Source organism: Ranitomeya variabilis, chromosome 3 (assembly GCF_051348905.1).
Source record: "Ranitomeya variabilis isolate aRanVar5 chromosome 3, aRanVar5.hap1, whole genome shotgun sequence".
NCBI lineage: Eukaryota > Metazoa > Chordata > Amphibia > Anura > Dendrobatidae > Ranitomeya > Ranitomeya variabilis.
In genome coordinates, this window is record NC_135234.1 from 237,767,802 (window position 1) to 237,779,906 (window position 12,105).

A 12,105-nucleotide genomic window follows, 5' to 3' on the forward strand; every position below is an offset into this window, starting at 1 on the left:
CAAAACGAGGTCCTGGAACTATGCGCGCTGAGGTTGCAGGAGTACCCGGGGAGGTGTGCCAGGTCTCGGTTCCAAGTCTGCATACGTGCGGGTGCGCTGGTAACGAGTGCACTGGAAAGCGAGGTTGCCAGGGTCTGTGCGGGGTGGATATCCGGCGCGTTCCGGTGACGTAGTGCACCGGAATCTACAGCTGCCATCCGGGGCTGCACATGCGCACGGCTGCCTCATGCTCCCTGCCCACAGCGCGCTGAATTCAAAGGCCGGAAGTATGGGGCCAGAAGAAGGAGACCTGGGCCATCCCGTTATAAAAGGGGATGTGTCAAGTTATGGTGGTAGTTCTGCATTAGTCGTAACATGGATGGACAGCAGCGACACAGGAGCCATTACAGCAGCGCCATCGCCAGGGACGCAGTAGTAGCAGTCGGACAAGCAGCAAGACCAGCCTGAAGAGCAAGGCAGGTCACGAGCCCACCTCCAGGGGGAAACGTTCTTCTGAACCGATCCAGCCTCCATCTCCAGTACCATTGATCAGCTGAATAGTGAGTGATCTACGTGAAAGTGCACCATATTAAAACTGGCCCCCTTTCTCTGTGTTTTTTTTTTTTTTTTTTTAATAACTAGGAAAGGCCCCTGAAGCGTAGCTCGAAGCAGAATAATAAAGAGTGTGCTCTGTCCAGGGGAAGTTTACCCAGCATGTATAGTAAAAGACTGTCATGATTGCATGCAGCAGACGGTCTCTTAGGAAACCCTGGGTTTGCTATGGACCTGAAGGCCATAATTAGTTTAGAAGTCCAGGAGTCATTAAAGCACCTAAAGGGGCATAGAGAGCAGGAAAAGTCAGGATTACAGTCATCTGAGTCAGAGAGATCAGTAACATTTAAGGGGGAGAATTCGTATTTCTCTAGTTCCTCCTCCTCTGATAATGACACTGGGGTAGACCTTGTTTTCCAGCAGAGGACACGGACAGGCTCTTTAGGGCAGTCAGGTCGACTATGAGCATAGCTGATCCCAACACCACTAGAACAGTCCAGGACATTATATTCGGCGGCTTGGAGCAGAGGAAAAAACACTCTTTTCCGGTAAATGAAAAGATTAAGATGTTCATTACTAGAGAATGGAAGAGGAAGGGTCCACTACCATCTTCGTCAAAGAGGAGATATCCGTTTGATGAAGAAGAGGCAGGCATATTGGAGAAAACTCCTAAAATTGATGTGGCAGTAGCAAAGTCAGTAAAAAAAAAAATCAACATTGCCCTTTGAAGACCTAGGAGATCTTAAGGACCCCTGGATAAAAAGGCAGAGTTTTTTCTGAAACAAACATAGGAGTCCTTAGCAGGGTCATTAAAGCCGGCAATAGCGGTGACCTGCACGGCCAGGTCTATGATGGTGTGGCTACAGCAGCTTGAGGACCAACTCAAAAACAACACCCCTAAGGAGAAGATCTTGGCAGACCTTCCACTGATGCAGGAAGCAGCTGCCTTCCTGGCTGATGCCTCGGCAGATTCCGTCAAGTTAGCACCCAGGTCTGCAAATCTATCCAAAGCGGCCCACAGAGCTTTGTGACTCAAAAGCTGGCCAGGGGAGGCACAGTCCAAGGCCAGACTATGTTCAGTCCTATGTGAAGGGAAATATCTTTTCGGTCAGGCTCTGGATAATATCCTAGATAAAGCAGCAGATAAAGAAAAAGTTCTTTCCCAATGTGTCTCTTCCTCAATACAAGAGTTCCTTTCGTAGGAGGAAATATAACAGAAACACACCCCTTAGGGAACAGGGCAATTGGAAGGAGAAAAAAAATCAAGAAACAGAGGTTTCATGTTTGAGAGGCCCTTGGCAGAAACCCGAAAGCACTCTAAGTGACGGATTTTCCCAGGTAGGAGGAAGGTTGTCCCACTTCCATGCTGCCTGGGAGGAAATGTCAGCCAACACCTGGATCCTGAATACAATACAATCCTGACTGAGACTGGAGTTCAGGTCCACTCCCAGGCACAGCTTCAAGATCTCGTCCCCCAGGACTCTTAAGGATCAACAGGCCCTAGAGGCGGAAGTGTTAGTCTTACTGCAGAAACGGGTTATGGTGGAGGTACTGGTTCAGCAGTAGGGGAAGGGGGTTTATTGTCCCGTTTCTGATAAGGAAGCCCTACCAGTCCTTCAGGACTGTTAGCAAACTGAGAAGTCTCAACAAGTTTCTGGTCTACAGGACGCATACTACCATATCCCCATCCACCAGAGAGACCATCAGTACCTAAGGGTAGCGGTATATATAGACAGACAGCTCAAACACTTCCAATACAGGGCTCTCCCCTTCGGTCTATCCATGGCCTCAAGAATTTTCGCAAAAAATTTTCTGGAGATGACTGCGCATTTACGAGAACAGAATATGTTGATAGTGATGTATCTGGACGATTTTTTGGTAATCGGCCTGTCAAAGAACGACTGCAGTCGTCAGCTGAGGCACATCCAGGCCACTATTACTTGGCTAGGATGGATGATAAATATTGAGAGGTCGAGACTACAGCCCCTTAAGGTTCAATCTTTCTTAGGAATTTTTTTTTTTACTCCGAGGAAAAAGTCTGTCTTCTACGGAGCAAAAGAAAAACAGAATTGTAGGCCTTGTATCGCAGCAGTTACCAATTCGGTCATGTCTCTGAGGTAGGCTATGTCTTTACTAGGAACAGCAGTACAGTGGGCCCAAATTCACTCTAGAGCCTTACTACAGGATGTCTTAGATGGAGAAAAAAAAGGCTCGGAGGTCATTTAGAGGGGGAAAGTTATACTCTCCTGGAGAGGGATAGACTCCATGGCTTAGTGGCTGGACTCAGGGAACCTGTTGCAGGGAATTCCGTAGTCCTTCCAGGTATCAGACGTAATCGTGACGGATGCAAGCCCAGGATCGCATAGTTTAGGGGTCTGGTCAGAAGCAGAAGTCGGCCATTCCTCAAACATGAAATAACTACTGGTGGTAAAAAGAGCAGTAGTAGAATTCCTTCCACATCTTTAAGGGCACCAAATTAGGGTAATGTCAGACAACTGGACATCAGTTGCCTATATCAACCATCAAGGGAGCACAAGATCCCGAACCTTGCTGCTGCTATCACAGTTAATTCTCCAGATCATGGAAGAACATCATTTCAAGCTAACCGCACTGCATATAGAGGGGAAGGAGAACGAAGAAGCAGATTTTCTCAGCCGGAACACCCTGAAATGGATCCGCTAGTTTTTCAGCAGATTGTGGATCGATGGGAACAGCCAGAAATAGACCTGTTTGCCAACAGGAAAACAAAGATAGTCTGCTCTTTGGACCCAAGAGAAGGACCATATGCAGTAGACGCACTACAGATTCCTTGGGATTTCAGCCTGGCTTATGCATTTTGCCCATTGATGTTGATTCCGGCAGTTCTGAGAAAGATTCGGGAGCAGAAAGCAAGGGTCATCCTCATTGTTCCTTTTTGGCCCAAGAGGCCATGGTTCTGATGGATGAGGAAGATGTCCTTATCAGACTTCTGGATTTTCCCGGATATTCTGGGTTTCCTCAGGCAGGGCTCATTGTTGCATCCTCAGAAGTCAGGTCTGCACTTGGAGGCCTGGTTTTTGAACGTGCATTATTAATACAAACAGGCTTCTTTCTGGCCTTAGATGCTACCCTGCTGCAGAGTAGGAAGCTGGTAACGACTAGAATATACTGCAGAATATGAGCTAAATTCTTAGCTTGTTCAGGACAGTCCATGGGGGGCAGGGTCCCAATTAAAGCTATGTTGGAATTTCTTCAAAGGGGCATGGAGATGGGCCTAGTCACCAGCACCCTTACGATACAGGTGTCTGCCTTGGCAGCCCTATATAATTAAAACCTGACAGCGGATAGATGGATAGTTAGGTTAATTAAATTATGCCATAGGTCAAGACCAATGCCAGCCCCAAAGATGCTTCCTTGGGATTTAAATCTAGTTCTTGAGGCATTGACAAGATCTGCCTTTGAGCCCTTGAATGAATTACCGGCTAAAATACGCTAAAAACTGTGATATTAGTGGCCCTAACATCAGCCCGCAGGGTCAGTGATTTACAGGCTCTATCTATTAATCACTCAATCATGCAGATATCGGATGATAGGTTTATTCTGAGGGCAGATCCAGCATATCTACAAAAGTAGTCTCAAAGTTTCATAGAAGCCAGGAGATAGTTCTTCCCTCCTTTTTTAAGGACACAAAAAATGCAGAGGAACACAGGCTTCACACATTACACGTTAGGAGAGCCTTGGTACAATACTTAGAGATGTCGAGACAATCGAAGAACAGTGAGTCCTTATTCGTGTCATTTCAGGGAATCAGGAAAAGTCTTAAGGTTACAAGGGGTACTATAGCTAGATGGATTAGGGACGCCATTAGCCTAGCATATACCTCTAGTAATATGCCGGTTCCTGGGAACCTGAAGGCCCATTCCACCAGGGCCATGGCGACCTCCTGGGCTGAAAAGGCACGTGTCGATCGACAGAATATGTAAGTCGGCTACATGGTCTTCCCCTTCAATCTTCTATGAACACTACCGTCTTAAGCTGTCTTCCCCTGATGACCTATCCTTCGGGAGAAAGGTGTTACAAGCGGTGATCCCTCCCTGGGGTGCTTTGATCTATATAATTCTCTCAAGTGGTGCTGTCATAGGAGAAGGGAAAAGCCTTAGTTTACCTATAACTGGATTTTACAGAGTCCATGACAACACCCTTATTTTCCCTCCCCTGCTTTATCACTAGTGGTGTGCACTTTTAAAGGGTGTTTTAAGAAAAATTTATTTGGTGATGGTTGTTACTAACTGGAGGTCCTCTCATGCTCTGAAACCCAAACCACCTTTTTATTCAGTAGGTTTCCTGTCCTTGATGTGCGAATACCCCCTCTCAGGTGATGCTGTCATGGGCTCTGTAAAATCCCGTTACCGGTAAGTAACTAAGATTTATCTTAAAAAAAAAGATCCCTTCAAAAGAGTACAATACAGCCAGCCTATAAAGAATATGAAGGAGCATATGATCCAAGATATTTTGAAAATATTTTGGTTTTATTCAAAATTCAGAGTACAGAAATCAATAAAAATAAGTAATAAATAAAATCAACATATTTAGACAGAACACATAAAACACAAGCTGTAACCCTATTCAACAGTTCATATAGTATGGAAAGTAGAGCTATATATTAGCCAAATAAATAGGCAATATTATAACTTATATTCATAAAACTTTAATGATTTGTTAATTCTGCCTCCCAAGGATCGCAGTAAGGCTAGGCGCATATTTATCCTGCGCTCTACGCTGAGCGTTCCCAGCAGGGTTTCCCTGTAAATCACTGAAATACGTGATTCAGACGGAACCCCCGGCAGAAGATTCCCTTTAATGAGGCAGATGGAGACATCGTGGACACCATCTGACCTGTGATCTGGCGGTGTATGTCTTTTCTTCAGGCGTACATAAAAGCACGGTCGGCCACAGTTTTGTGCACCTCTGAAAAGAAGGACATTGTTGAACAGGGGCCAGACGGAGTCCAGAGTAACTCTGCTGCCTCATTATAGTGAATGGACCCATCGGGGGGCTTCCTCTGAATCATGTCACTCCGATTTAGATGGAAAACCCAAAGTAAGTGGTCAGCGTAGAGCGCTGAATAAATGTGATCCAAAACGTTATGCAAAACACCCATGGAGTCAAATCGTTACTACTCCTGTAGATACATTCCCAATGGCGTATAAGTTCCAAAATGGGGTCACTTGAGGGGGAATTCTGCTCTTCTAGCAATTAGGGGCTCTGTATATGGCGTCCGCAAACTGTTCTAGGAACATCTGCACTCCAGGAGACAAATAGCGCTCCGTCCCTCCCGAGTCTCTCCGTGTGGCTAAGTAGTACTTTACAGCCACATATGGGGTATTTTTACATTCCGCAGAAATTGTGGGACAACTTTATAGCGCCATTTTTACCCATTTTGAAGTACGGATGTGGTTGAGAGAGCTCCGAGACTGAAATCCTCAATCCTTGAAATCCTATGAGACTAAGACTCCATCCTTAAAGGGGTATTCCTATCTCAATATGTAGCAGGTGTAATAATAGCAAATACCTCCAATTAGAAATGTAGTATATGTTTTCTGATTCGCTGTCTCTTTCCTCATGTGCAGGTATTGCAGGACCTTAGGTATCCATGTTTACGACCACTAGCAACTAGCTAATTGTCACTAGATCAGTGGTTGTAACCATGGATACCTAAGCTCCTGCGCATGAGGAAAGAAGCATAGCGAATCAGAAGAACTATACTACATTTCTAATTGGAGGTATGTCCTAATATTATTATTATTGCTACACCTACTACATATTAGGATAGGATCTTAGAGATGGGAATACCCCTATAACTCTACAGTCCCCCCCTGGCTTCATTGCATTGAGAAGACAATTTGAGGCCACTATTGTGGATCTGTGAAGCTGCAGTGCGTTGCGGCCTACCTGGGATCCAGGTACAGTGGCCTTTATTGGGGGATGCCGCGGCTCTTGAAAATGAAAGCACTGTCCTTTGGGTCTTTGACTACCAGTGAACTGAAGCAACGGACCCCGATGGTGAGAGACATCTTGTCACTGTCACCTGAGGTAACTCCCGTTTTGCAGTGCTCGGCCTGCACTGATGCCCACATGTGATTTTTGTGCACAAGCTGCTGGTAGCGGGGATTCTCCTCTCAGGTCTCAGGTGTGTCCCTGCTGGAGAGCTGCACAGCCAGAAGATCACCTGTCCCTCTTGTACTGTCAGAGGGGCCCCTCTGCAGTTCCCTGCTGTTCTGTCAATCACCCTATTGGGTTACATCTGTATTCTTACTACGGTAGTAAGGACATTTTGTCATGTAATGAGAGAAAACTACAGTGAAGTCTCTGCACCTAGTGCTTTGTTGCCATCTAGTGGTCATTTGCTATAACTACATCTTCAACCACTGAATATTGCTCAGAAATGTGGTAGCATAAAGACCAATCAAATGAATATATAAAAAGGGTTAAAAAATTTACTTTTATTATTTATAGCTAAAACCTAAACATTAATTGAAAAAATAGAAACCAAAGTGCAATGTGCATAAATGAATCCACAAGTTAATAATATGGTCTATCAATATGCCCAGAGCTCCTTTTTGCTCCTCAATAGATCAATATCCAGAGAGCACGTTCCTATTGTGGAAATGGCCTAGCGTTACTTATATTATTCCAGGGATAAATCAGACTACATTTCAACAGGTTTTATGGGTTTTGTTATTCTCTTTCAATGAGATCTACACCATTCACTAACCCAATAAATCAAACAGACAGCTGCCTTGCATTCACAGTATCAATTCCCGGGCTGTGTAGTATACCATTCTTAGTATTAAGTCGACAATAACAACGCAGGGCGTTGCTGAAATCATTGCCAACAGACCAGTATTCATCCACATATGCTGGTAAGTGAGATATAATTACTAACAGTGGCATGTACCTGTATAAGAACAGCCGTGGTCCAGTAATGTTGACAAATACATATAATATCTAGCGTTCCAACACCCATTTAGGAGTCACACAATGACCACCGCAAGAAACAGCATTGAATAGACGAAAATGAAACGGTCTCACCAAACACCCTGAGGGAGGTGTCTATAGGCACCCTTGATTATTCTTGCTGGTATAGGGGTGAACGTCCAAACGTGAGAGGCTACCAACGCATTTCATTATTCTCAGTCATCAGGGGAGCAAATGCCGTCAGTCATGTAAGTAAGCACCTCTACACACCTGTTTTCTGTTTCTGCAGTGACGGTCAGTCTTGATTCTTGTATACGTAGGCTCTTTGACTGACCACTCCACCCCTCAGCTTCAGGGGTTTTTGATTACAGTAGGATCCTACCTTCCCATATTTTTAGTGCCATTTTTACCTATTTCTCCTTGTGAAAATGTGAAATCTGGGGCTAAAACTATTTTTTTTTATTGGAATGTAATTGTTTTTTCTTCACTGCTCAATGGTATAAAATTTTGTGACCCACCTGTGTCAATATGATCACTGCAACCCTAGCTGAATTCATCAAAAGGTGAAGTTTGAAAAATGGGGTCACTTGTGAGGAATTCTGCTGTTCTGGCACCTCAGGGTCTCTCCCAATGGATCTTGGCACCCGCAAACCATATACTATAATAAGGTGCTCCTTCCATTCTGAGCTTTGTACTGGGCCTGAAAAGTATATCCTGTTTACATGTAGGATATTGGCTTACTCAGGAGAAATTTTTACAACAAACTAAGGTCCATTTTTACCTATTAGCCCTTAGAAAAAGTAAAAACTTGGGGCTAAAACAACATTTTAGTGGTAAAAATGTAATTATTCTTCTCCGCCCAATGGTATAAAATTCTGTGTGGCACATGTGGTGTCAATATGATCACTGCACCCCCTAGATGAATTCATTCAAAAGTGTAGCTTGTAAAATTAGGTCACATATAGGAGTTTCTGCTGTTCTGGCATTCAGGGGCTCTGCTAAAATGACATGACACCCTCAAACAATTCCAGCAAAATCTGAACTCCAATATAGCATTTATTCACCTCTGAGCTTTGCACTGTGGCTAAAAAGTAGTTTTTGACCACATATGGGGTATTGGTGTACTCAAGAGAAATTGCACACAATTTTTGGGGTCCATTTTCGCCTACTCTACTTGTGAAAATGAAAAAATTGGGGCTAAACAACATTTTTGGGGGGAAATTATTTTTTTTTTTTCATTTTCACAGATCAATGTTGTAAAATTCTGTGAAGCACATGGGTGGTCAAGGTGCTCACCACACGTCTAAATAAATTACTTGACGGGTCTAGTTTAAAAAATGGGGTCACTTGTGGGGGTTTCCCCTATTTAGGCACATCATGGGCTCTCCAAACACAACATAACACCCACACATAATTCCATCAAAAGTCTGCATTTTAAAACGTCACTCCTTCCTTTCTGACCTCTGCCATGCGCTCAAGCAGTAGTTTCCCCCCACATATGGGGCATTGGCGTACTCAGGAGAAATTGCACAACAATTTGTTTGGTGAAAATTTTCCTGTTTACCTTGTGAAAATAAAAAAAATTGGGGCTAAAATAAAATTTTTGTGGAAAAATTTTATTTTTTTTATTTTCACAGCTCAACTTTACTATAAAACTCTGTGGTGCCTTTAGGGCTTCAAGGTGCTCACCACACATATAGATACATTCATTGAGGGGTCTAGTTTCCAAAATGGTGTCACTTGTGGGGGTTTATACTGTTTAGGCACATCAATGGTTTTCCAAATGGAACATGGCGTCCGCTAATGATTCTAGCAAATTTTACATTCAAAAAGTGAAATGGTGCTCCTTCCCTTCAAAGCCCTGTTGTACTTCCAAACAGTAGTTTACCACTACATATTGGGTATGAGTGTACTCAGAAGAAACTGCATAACAAATTTCTCCTGTTACCCATGCGACTATAAAAAAATTGTGGCTAAAATATAACGGCCAACATTATACATTTTTGTAAAGCAGTTGGGGGTTCAAGGTGCTCGCCACACCTAGGTAAGTTCCTTGAAAGGACTAGTTTCCAAAGTGAGGTCACTTGTTGGGGGTTACCACTTTTTAGGCACATTAGGGACACTCCAAATGGGACATGGAGTCCACTTTCGAATCCAGCCAATTTTGCGTTCAAAAATTGCCGTGCGCTCAAACAGTGCTTTTCCCCCACATATGGTGTATCTGCATGCTCAAGATAAATTGCACAACAAAATGGGGTCTATTTTTCATGACTCCCTTGTAAAAATAAACAAATTTGGGTATAAAGTAAAATTTTTGTGAAAAAAGTTAAATGTTCATTTTTTTTCTCCCCCATTAAAAAAATTCATGTGATGCACCTGAAGGGTTAATAAACATCTTGAATGTGGTTTTGAGCACCTTGAGGGGTGGAGTTTTTAGAATGGTGTCAATTTTGAATATTTTCTGTCATATAGACCCCTCAAAGTCATTTTAAATGTAACGTGGTCCCTAAAAAAATGGTATTGTAAATTATGTTGAGAAATCGCTGGTCAACTTTTAACACTTCCAACTTCCTAACAAAAAAATTATGTTTCAAAAATTGTGCTGATGTAAAGTAGACATGTGGGAAATGTTATTTATTAACTATTTTGTGTGACATAACTTTCTGGTTTAAGGGTATACGAATTAAAAGTTTGAAAATATCTAAATTTTCTAAATTGAAGTCAAATCTCTGATTTTTCATGAATAAATACAAGTCATAATAAAAATAAATTTTACTACTATCACGAAAAAACGGTCTCGGAATCAGTGAGATCCATTGAAGCATTCCAGAGTTCTTACCACATAAAGTGACAGTGGTCAGAATTGTAAAATTTGGCTTGGTCATAAGGTGAAAACAGAGGTTAATAGGTTCTCACTGGAAACAAACTTCTCCCCAATCTTTATTTGACAACAGGATCAAAGACATTATAATTTTTTAATTTCATACCGCTTTGAATCGCTCAACCTTTTCATTATTCAATCTCATTTGGTTTCCTGGAGATACTTGTTGGATATTTCGGGGACACAATGGCCCAACCTGAGGAGAGAATAATATTGTGGCTTAGATATATTGATGACGTTTTTGTTATTTGGAGAGGAGGAGCCACTGAGTTTGGTGAATTTGTTGAGGGTCTAAATTTTAATGATCTGGGCTTCCGCTTCACCTATGAAGTGAACTCCACCAGCTTGGCGTTTTTGGACATTCGTATTGAGAGATGTCCTAATGGTGAACTGACTACAAGGACACACAGAAAGGACACAGCCACTAATTCTCTCCTCAGGTGGGAAAGCAGTCACCCCACCTGTTGTGAACTCTGTTTTCGGGCTCCCTCTTGTGGTCACAGGTGGTATTGTGTGAGTTTTGTTTTTGGGCTCCCCCTGGTGGCTTTGTTTGTTATCCTGCGGATCTGTGGCTGAATCAGCTGCCTCGTTATGCACTAGGGAGTTTCCTATTTAGCTCTGCTTCACCTCCACTTGTTGCCGGCTGTCGATGTATTCAGTGCTATTCTGATCTCCCCTGATTATCTTCGTTTTCAGTCTCTTCTGGAGAAGCTAAGTTTCTGTTTGATTATTTTTTGCTCATCAGTCTGCAATATGATTTCAGTGTATGATGAGTTTGTTCCAGCTTGCTAATATGTGAGTTCTTGTTGCTGGTAAGCTCTGGGGTACGGAGTTGCTTCCCCCGCACCGTTAGTTGGTGCGGGGGCTCGAGCAATCTCTGCGTGGATATTTTGCTTAGGGTTTTCTATTGACCGCACAGCTCCCTTCCTATTTTCTGCTATCTAGTGTTAGCGGGCCTCATTTGCTAAATCTATTTCATCTCTGCGTTTGTGCTTTTCCCTTAACTCACCGTTAATATTTGTGGGGGGCTTTTCTATATCTTTGGGGTCATTTCTCTGAGGCAAGTAAGGACTTTACTTTCCCTCTAGGAATAGGTAGTTTCTCAGGCCGTGAAGAGACGTCTAGGATTTTTAGGTAACGTTCCACGGCTGCCTATAGTTGTTTGCGGATAGGTTCAGGTTTGCGGTCAATCCAGATACCACTTCCCCAGAGCTGGTCGTCGGTTTAGTTACTTAGCTAGTCAAACTTGCGATCCTTGCCACTAGGATCATAATAGTACAGCCGGCCCATAAAGTGTTAATTGCATGGCAGAAGCAGGAGAAGAGAAGCCTTGAGGATTTTTTTTTTTTTTTTTTGCTGCCGTGTGTCTAGCTGCTGTGTGTCCAGCTTCTCTCCTCCTCTTAATCTTGGTGTGGCTCTGAGTTCAGCTGCTGACATGGATATCCAGAGTTTGGCCTCCAGTGTAGATCATCTTGCTGCAAGGGTACAAAGTATTCAGGATTTTGTTGTTCACAGTCCTATGTCAGAGCCTAGAATACCTATTCCAGAGTTGTTTTCTGGAGATAGATCTAGGTTCCTGAATTTTAAGAACAATTGTAAATTGTTTCTTTCTTTGAAACCTCGTTCCTCTGGTGATTCCATTCAGCAAGTTAAGATTATTATTTCTTTCTTGCGCGGCGACCCTCAAGATTGGGCCTTCGCATTGGCGCCAGGGGATCCTGCATTGCTCAGTGTGG

At 43.2% G+C, this 12,105-nt stretch overlaps 1 long non-coding RNA gene across 1 annotated transcript in view; it reads left to right on the forward strand.

The window, feature by feature from the left end:
• Window positions 1-341: 341 nt before the first annotated feature.
• The window catches only part of LOC143818118 (uncharacterized), a 260,182-nt gene continuing 248,418 nt past the window's right edge, over window positions 342-12,105 (forward strand). Inside the window, exon 1 of the long non-coding RNA XR_013224323.1 lies at window positions 342-539. This is a non-coding gene — a long non-coding RNA (uncharacterized LOC143818118). The remainder of the gene's footprint in view (window positions 540-12,105) is intronic.